Consider the following 9,841-nt stretch of genomic DNA (forward strand, 5'->3'; position numbering starts at 1 on the left):
TTCCTTAGAAATGAAGAAAAAGGGGAAAAGTAGTTTTCTCTAATTGAATGTGTTGTAGGCCCAAACTCTGGAGGCTTTTCTTTAAAGACTATTTAGAGAGCACACATGACTCATTTCGAAAATCATATTTACCCACAAACGCTTTTATGCTTTCCTTGGTCCCTGATGAAGTATTCACTCTCAGTACGGTGTTATCACAGCCAGCATCATGTGCAGTTGCTGACATATGGGTTTGTGTATAGTGGTCTTAAACCTATAGCCAGCCGCTTTGGGGTTTAAGGAAGAGAGAGCCCGTGCGTGGATTAAATCATAGGAAGGCTGGTGTCACTCCTCTAATTAGGATGTGACATGAGATGTCAGAACGTTCATTGAAATCTGTGGCTTTTTGCTGCCACTGAAGGGTTTTGTATTATTCAGTTGACCCCCAATTAGCACTAATTGATGCGCAATTATGCTTCAGCAGAGGAACAAATGTGACTGCAGCCTTTTGAGCGCTCTTATCTATTTATTTTAAATACCTGTAACACTTTAAAGCTTCTGTGTTTTAATCAGATCGTTTGTAAAGAGAAAAGGCTTGAAATTAGCACAGGCTCTAAAACCTAAATGCAGACGACATTCGTAAGATAAATAATAGATATTATTAAAAATGTAGAACAGCTGGGAAATGATGAGTTGAGGAAGAATAAAATTATTTATATGAATAGGGAAAAATCATAATATGAGAAATGTTGACTATAATTTATGGAGAAAAATCCCGAAACTGAGGTCTCAATATAATTCAATCCACGTATCTATAAAGAGTTGAGCTCCTGATCAGTTCTCGGATAAAAACAAACAAACAATACAAATCAGTGCGAAATAAATTGCAGTCTGGATTTTTATTTTTATCGGTCACAACAGTGTCAAAACTCCAACAGGTTTTATAATAAATGTTAGCAAAAAAGCAGTAAGTCGGTTTTCCTGCAGCGAGGGGGGCAACCGGGAGGGGGGCCAGAGTATCCATTCGGTTTTAATTACGCACAAACGGCACTAAAGAGGACATATGGGCCAGGCAGACGCGCTTCATTAATCCTCTCATCGCATTTGAGGATGTTTAAGAATAATAATAATAAAAAGAGCCTCTTCTTGGCTGAGAAGCCCGCACATTTTGTCGACCCTCGCCCCGAGGCAGGGCTTTCCCCAAACGGCACCACTTCCTCTCGGCCAGGGATTTCCGGGTTTCCCCGCCGGCGAAGAGAAGATCCGAGTGGACGTGCGTCTCGATCCTACTTCACAGCGGCGACGGAGCGGGCACACAAACAACAATTAACTCCTGTTGATGGTGACAAAACGTAACGAGAGAAGGACACAAAAGTAGCCTGAAGTGCCACAACACACTTTTAGAAATACGGGCTTATTTAACAGGATATCACATAAATTTCACATGGGAGGAAAAAAGTTCCAATTTCATTAGCTTTCTGAGACACTGACGTCATTACAGACTTTTATTTATTTTTTTAATTGACCAATAACGTAGCCTATTTGGTACTATATCAGTTTACTTTAGGTTAAGTAAAGAGCAGAGTGGATATTATTTTATTATAACAGTGTAATTACACACACTGTAATAAAAAGAAAGAAGACACCGATGATGATGATGATGATGATGATATAAAGGTGGTCTATCTATGTATCCATCTGGTCATGACAGAGTCTGTATCAGTTCATTAGCACATGCATAAAAAAGATGTGCTATTTTGATTGACCCCTCTTGGTAACAGACCTAAATGCCCCTTGCAGACTGTAAAGAGAAATATTATAACACTAAATATTAAAAAACGATGTTCAGTTTATCAAAAGTGGCCTGTCTGATTGATTTTAAACCTCCAGTGCAGCTGCAGGGTGTTCCTGGCAGACGTATGACATACAACAATAAAGTAGCCAGTAAAGATATTGGGGCGACCCTCCTCTACATTTGAATACAGTAACCGTCTGTTTTGAGATATGGACCTGCTTCCTTCTACGACAAATAATGTAAGCACACGATGAACTGAACAGACTTTCTCGTAAAAAGAAAAGAATATTTTTCGAGATGAACGGCCAGTCGGTGAGAACATAACCGAAAACTATTGTTATGCATAAGTATGTGTCCTACATTCCCAGGGAGGCAATGTCTATCACATATCAGCACAGCAACACATACATAATTCATCCGCAACAACAGCACTCATGGAATCTCATTTAAATGAATGAAACAATAGTGTTTCTGTGCTGTCGTCAGACTGGCGGTTGAGAAATATGCTAAATGGTTCAAAAAGTACTAAAAGAGTGTTAACACTTCATGACCTTTTCTATCCACGTTAATCCATGTAACGTTTAGAGTGATTTCATCTCATGGATTACACAATTTGATAAGATTAGACTAAATTCTATCGGATGCACACACGCTAAATGTCGCCATGTGTTGCTTTAATGGGACTTAAAGCGTGGCAGAACACTCAACTAGGAGCTCACTTTAAAGCAGACCTCGTTTTAAATTTGCTTTCATTTGCACCTCGTGTCATTCTGGTGTAAATGCTCGCTGCTACTGTCTCATGAGCTGCTTTAACTGTAAATGCCGCTGTTGTTCCTGCTAGAAAAAAAGCTCAGCAGTGGTGCTTTGACTCTGCACTTCAGCCATCATACTGCCACAACAATAAAAAGACTTTACCAGAAGAGCGTTAAAGAACATTATAAGTGTTTTGAGCAAAATGTGAGCTCGTTCTGCAGAATGTGACCTCTATGATTGTTAATTTACCATGATTAGACAGTTAATACTGCTGTTTAGAGGGCTAAAGCAGAGATAGGTTACAGCACACTATATATATACAGTTTAGATTTAATCTAGAATAAATCCAAGAAGCGATTAAAGGGTCAGAGAAAAATAAAACTGGACAGTTTTTAACTCTTTAACCTGCCTGTAAAACCACAGAAGAAGAAAAAGGAGAAAGGCTGCTCTTAAAGGCATCATAAGTTTGACAATGGTTGTCAGCTGAAAGCCAAAAAGGTGTTTAATGCACTCACTGTATTTTTTTTTAGTTTAAAATCTTAATCTTAAAAGTATCTTGTAACCATAGCTGTTAAATAAATATAATACGGTTTGACAGCTCCCCCTTAAAAAAGGCTGAAGTAGAAGCACAAAGCAGCCTTAAATGGAATTCGTCAGCAACTTTACATCAAGCAACTTTATTTAAATACATTCAGTGGATTTCACATTGGTGTAACATCCTTGTTTTTGCCCTCATTTTAGTTTACTTAACACATTTTTCTATATGCTTTCTGAAGATGCCATTCATGTTCCTCACAGTTAACAGGGACACGAGCAGATGCTGCCAATAACACACTGCTGCCCACCTACGCATAAGTGCCCTCCCTCATAATCAGTATGCTTATTTGGCTTTTTTCCAGTTTATGACAAAATTCGCTGGATAAAATGCACGCCTACCGGACCTCCTGAGTGTCGTTCTAATATTAATAGCTGCTTTCACCTTCTGTTGATGCTGTTTCGGTATTTTAATCGGGGCCCTCTCTGTGCAGGTTTCTAATTTGACGCCGTCTCCTCGAATTACTTTTACAAACAAGCATTTATTTTCACTGCTTTGTGAGCAGCGGTGTTGTCCACTGTCATACTGAAATCTATGTATTTCTGCATGCAAACAGGCTTTTTTTTTGATGATTTTTTTCATCTTTTCAAACCATCCAGAGTAAGAAACTCATTTTAAAGGAATCCTGTAAAATAAATAAATAAAAAACAGAAATCTATCAGATACATCTGTACATCAATCTGACCCTATGATAACTCAATTTATGCAGAATTAACTGATTTTCGAGACCTGAGCCTGATACAAAATGCAAAAAAAAATGTTAGCAAAATATGTAGTGTTGGCATTTGGCCTGAGCTGGGAGTCTCCACCATATGGCCAGTGTTACACATGTGAGCCAGAAACATTCATAACGCTGCGACATGTCATTCCATGAAACACAGCACCATAAAAACACACATAAAACACAAAGCTGATTACAGGTTTAAAGAAAATCCAGCATATGTAAAGGAACGAATTGCCATTAGAGATTTAGTGCTATACATTAAAGTAATGCCGAGCTAATGTTTCGTTCTTTCTTTCTTTTTTTTGTTTGTTTGTTTTCAAAGCATCCATGTGGCTTTAGCACACACCACCATGGATTATGTCCACAGTGGACATCCAGCCAACAAAGCACTTCTGCGCTCATGGACACAGACCATTAGCTGGAAAAAAAAACATAAATCTCCTTATAAGAGGAAAAAAGAGATGTTTTAATGACAGATTATATGCATTTAATGGACAAATTTACATCCATGAGCTGCAGCTAAAAGCGTTTGATGCAAACAGATGAATGAAGTTACTGTAGAGCACACGGAAATGCCAGTGAAGAGGAGGCCGGTGAGTGCATACGCAAAAAGTTCGATGGAAACTGGCATCCATCCATCCATCTTCCTAACTGCATTCCCAATTTGGGGTTGTGGGGAGGCTGTCATATACTGGTTTACCATGATATGTTTACCAGTCCTTTGTAGTATTCCATTTATGAATGCACATCATTTTGATTATATCAGTTAACTCGAATAAATTAGTTTAAAGCAAACTTGTGACTGAAATACACCTCAAAGAGATTTCATGTTACCAGTTAAAAACACAACAGTTAAACACGAGGTGATGAATGAACCAACTTATTTAAACAAACCGTTTAAGACAAACTTCATTTGACAAATAAAAAAAAAAGGTCCTGCTGATATCAGTAAAAGTCATCTCAACAAAGTGGCACACTATGACAGTAAAGGAGGAAGGATGCACAGTTTGCTGACAGATGCCTCACTCCCTGCCCCGCCCTGACTCGGCTCACCTGTTCAGGGCGTCAAGAGAGCTCCTGGAGATGAGCGTGTCTGTTCTCCCTACACAAGCAGGAGGTGGCCAGGGAGGGCTCGACAGGAAATGCTGGCACGTGCTTTCCCACAGAGGTCTCTCACCCCTTAAAAAACATCCAATGGGGTGTGTGTGTGTGTGTGTGTGGATGTATTTGTGGGCACTAGGTATAAGGTGACCGATGCAGGTGTGTTTCTATAGGTTTCCTCTACCCTGAGGTAATATAAAAAGCACACAGTACAGAGCGACTGTATATGTGTTACGTTTGTGGATCGTTCGTGTGTGTGTTTGTGTGTGTGAGAGAGAGCAGGAGGAGCGTGCCCCCTGCGTGCCCCCACGGCCGCCAAACGCCTGGCCACCTGCTCTGGATTTGAGAGCATGCGGATTACACGCGTCACAATGGAGATACGCAAACACAAATATGCCTCCAGCTAACAAAGGACACACACACACACACCAGACAGTATCACTGCTAATTGCTTTCAGCAACTTCAATATTTTCATCGTTTGCGTTATGGTAATGCTGGACGTGATATGGAAGATAACATTTACAGCATGAATACGTTGACTGATGCCTACTGATTCATTTATTCTATGTGTCTGTTGGAGGCTTATGGCGCCAACTGCTGAACTTTGGTGGCTTTTAACAATGTTTTACCACATCTGTTATGACCCACAGTATATCGACTGTCCTGCTTTTCTTTGCAGGGTCAACAAGGAGAAAGCATCAGACAATCCCAGCCAAGAAAAGTGCCCAAACACAACATCACTGTGAATAACAACACATATAAGCACCATAAGCAGTTTATCCGTGTTGTCTGAGGACCGCATACATCAAAAAAGCCACTGAAAGATTACTCAGAAGGCCTTTTCCCATATGAACAATGCCTTTTTAGTTGTAGCCTGATGCGTTCACTACCAGCTCTTTCACATCTTCAGTGCTTAACAAGACCAAAGGAATCTGTTGGCAGTGTGTCTCGGGTCTCTCTAAAGTTTTGTCAGCAACCTTAGAATAGCTAAACCTCTGCTGTGTCAAATTTAAACGTTCTGTCAAATCTGAGTCCTGCAATACCATGCAAGTGCAACATAAAATAACCAACAACTTGCCCAGTAACGAAGACAGAATCTCAAAAAAGTTTGAGCTTTATTGCATCATGACAGACATATTATGATGGCTTATTAAAGGTGGTTGGTGTTAAGGTACTTTCAGCGTTATGATTTAGAAAAACATGCACATGAATGAAAAACTGTCACTAGTGACGTAATAAAGAGAAACCAAACTGCAAAAATCAGCCAGAAGCCCAGAAGTGGCCATCAGTTGCTTGCATGTAAATTCAACTGCCATCACTTGCTTTTGTATGCATGATGTAATTCACTGCTTTAGTGGCATTTAAGTATATTTTAATGACATGTGTGGACTAAACCTATCACACAAATTACTGGAAGGTGATGTAAATGGATGCCAAGATCCTGACACGCAGCCAAAAAGATGAACTGCGCAAAAATTATCGGTACCCCGAGCGCTCAAGGACATTTAACAAAATTGACCTTGTCGCTCTTTTTTTATGGCGGTAAAAAAGAAGAGGCGGGCTATTAAAGCGCCACTGGGCTCGTGCTTGTGTGCAAATTCAATCACGGTGGGATTGAAGGGGGGGGTGCTCTTCCACTGTCTTCCCTCTCTGCCTTGCCTCTTTTTTCCCCCATGGGGGTGGCTGGTTTGTTTTGCTAATGACCCCATCCTGTTATGACCTCATTCAGTTTGTGCTCAGTAATTGGTGGCACACTGACATACTGGGGTGCCGGAGGAGGGGATCTCATTGTAAACATTTCTCCCCGACAAATAAGGTATTGTTATTAATGATTAACGGCAATGAAGGGGAAGTGTGTGTGTGTGTGTGTGTGTGTCCGTGACAGAGAGAAAGAGAAGAAGAAAGAAGATGATGTAGATGATGAATGATTATGACTTGAGGTTTTACTACAGATTAGGGAGGTGGCAGTGATGAAGCATTTTACTTCAAACTTCAAACAGCGGTTTGAAAGCGGACGGCTGTTCATACAGCATAAATATGGTGCATCTTTTAGTCTACTTCAGCACAAGAAACCACACTCCTGGGAGAAGACTGCTGGCTTGACTGTTGTCCAAATGACGATCATCGTCAACCTTCACAAGGAGGCTAAGGCACAGAACATCATGCACAAACAGCAGGAAGGGCCGCAGCCTTAAGTAGAAAACTAGATTCAAGGAGTGGACCGAGTGCATTTAATGCACTGACAACCGAGTGCATTGTGCCACCATGCACAGGAAAGGGGTTACTAACTATCACAGTCCTAATGTGAAGCCACTCCTGAACCGAAGTGTCTTACTTAGGCTAATGAGAAAAAGAAGTGAGCTGTTGCTCAGTGGTCTGAGGTTTTTTAGATTTAAGTAAATTTGTTTATTTCTTTCAGAAATCAACATCCTGGAGTCTGGAAGGTGTGAAGTGTGACGTTTCTGCAGTCTGTGATGATTTGTGATGCTATGTTATCTGCTTGCGTTGATAGTGGTTGGCCCACCATTCTTTTTTATGGTATTGTTATGAGGAGGATGAGAAACACCCAACCCCAAAATACAGCAACCCTAACGCCTTTATCGCAGCATCCAGGGCTTCAGTAACACCTCAGCAGAGCCACAACCTGACTGGCTTCATGCCACACTGCACTGATGCAGTAATTCATTCTAAAGGATCACCAGCCAAATACTGAGCACATAAATGGCCATACTTTGAGAAGTGAAATGTTTCTGTAATGTAAATCCTTTTTAAAAAGAAATATCCTAATAATAAGAGATACTGGATTTATGATTTTCACCTATTATCATCAAAAATAAAGCAAAATTTCATTTTATGTGTAACGAACATACAACCAATGAAATTTAACTAATTTTCAACCACATTATGAAACAATTAATATTTTCAAGATATGCAATATTTTTTTGAAGGGGTCTTGTTGGCATAACTGATTCACTACTGTTTTTCTTTGCAAATGGTAAGAAGATAGGCAAAACACATGTGTCAATGTGGGGTCCTGCTGATGTTTGACAGTGACTAGTAGCTCTAGTATGCGTCTACGTTATTTTTAAGAATGGGAAAATGCACTTTGATGACACTGCAGATTGTTCTATAAAATAAAAAAAATGGTTAAAAAAAAAAGGCCATAGCTATGCTGAAACTCAATTCAAGTTCATATTTTTCCGAGAAAAAAATCCCCCAAATTCACGAGACCTATTCTGGTGATTTCCCGAGGACCGACACTATGAACAGCAATATTCACTAGGGGTGTAACCTGATCTATTTTTACCTAAATGTTATAAAATGCTGTCATTCTCTGGAATTTCATTTATTTCAGCCAAAGCCCACAAAGAATGGAGCCAATTAATGTGAAAATTAACGATGTCTGACTAATTAAAACTATCATAAAAGCTCCATTTTTAAGAACCAACTGCAATAAAAGTTGGTTCCCCTTCACTGGTTAGATTCCATTATAATAATGTATTTTTCTACTTATAATTTTGCTTGACCGTGTTTATAGGACCCTTGCAAGCATACCAGTATTTGCAAACAGGTTGTCCCATTCTTCTCAGATGATCGTTTGCATTACAGATTTTTGTTTCTCTGACTTCCTCTTTAGAAAACTGGTAAGGTGTTCCAGCAGATTAAAGACAGGAGACACAAGGCCGCTCCCAGTTTTCGTTTGTTTTTTTCTAGCCTTATTGAGCCAGGTAATATCTTTCCTCATTTACCATTCCCGGATACAAACTCAATTAATCAGGGGTATCAAACATAAAGTGCGGGGACCATAATAAGCCAAGCAAAGACTCCAATCCAGCTCACAGGGTCGTTTTGGAAACATGAAAGAGGGCGTAGTGAAAAGGCGAGGATGTTCACGTGTTTCTTTCATAACATCGTTCATGTAACTGATCTGGAAATTACAAGAAGACTTTTTTCTACATTGAGCTACATTTTTAATTTGATCAGTTATATTAAAATCATGTCTTCATGTGCTGACTATCTGGTTAAATTGTATACAATAAGCAGACAATTGTGAATATTCCTTTACTTCTGCTACAATGATTCTGACTGGTTACTTGTGGATATTTACAGTGAGGAATTGCAGCTTCTGCCCAAATACATCACAATGCTGTTTCACCACTTCATAAAGTGAGCATCTGAATTTGCTGCAATAATGTGGTGGATATAGTTGTTATCTGCATAAGAGGTGAAAAAGTTCCCGTCTCATCCTCCAACTCTTTTCCCAAATTCTTCATTTGACTAAGGGATGGAGGCTCGGTCGTGCACAGATGGGTGGTATACTATTCAAGTCATAATCCATCATAAAATTGTACCCTCAAGGATTATGTGTGTGCGTGCGTGCGTGCGTGCGTGCGTGCGTGCGTGCGTGCGTGTGTGTGTTACATGGTTGCATGTGTCCTGGGCCATTTGTGCATTTCTCTAATGTGGCTGTCTACATGCCATTGTTGAAATGAGTTAAATGAGACGTATATCATTATAATGTGCTTGTGTATGTGTGTGTGTGTGTGTGTGTATCTGTGCATGTATGAAACATCAAATGCACATCAAAAAAGTCGCATGACTGCTTATCAGTATTACACTAATTATCATTGATGTTTAGCGTGCAATTACACCATATTATTCCCAATAATTATAGAGCACATATTAATCAATTAACATGTACTGAGAGCGTGCCCTTGCATGCTCTGCTGGCGTTACATTGTGCTTGCGAGTTCCACAGGACAACCACACACACACACACACACACACACAAAACCCCAACAATCAAAAAGAACAACAACAAAAAAACCCAAAACGTAATCTCCGGCTTGAGTGTGGTTTGTATTTGGAAGAACAAAAACGCTCCACGTGTGC

Source organism: Simochromis diagramma, unplaced genomic scaffold, assembly GCF_900408965.1.
Source record: "Simochromis diagramma unplaced genomic scaffold, fSimDia1.1 OVJJ01000802.1, whole genome shotgun sequence".
NCBI classification, from domain to species: Eukaryota; Metazoa; Chordata; class Actinopteri; order Cichliformes; family Cichlidae; genus Simochromis; species Simochromis diagramma.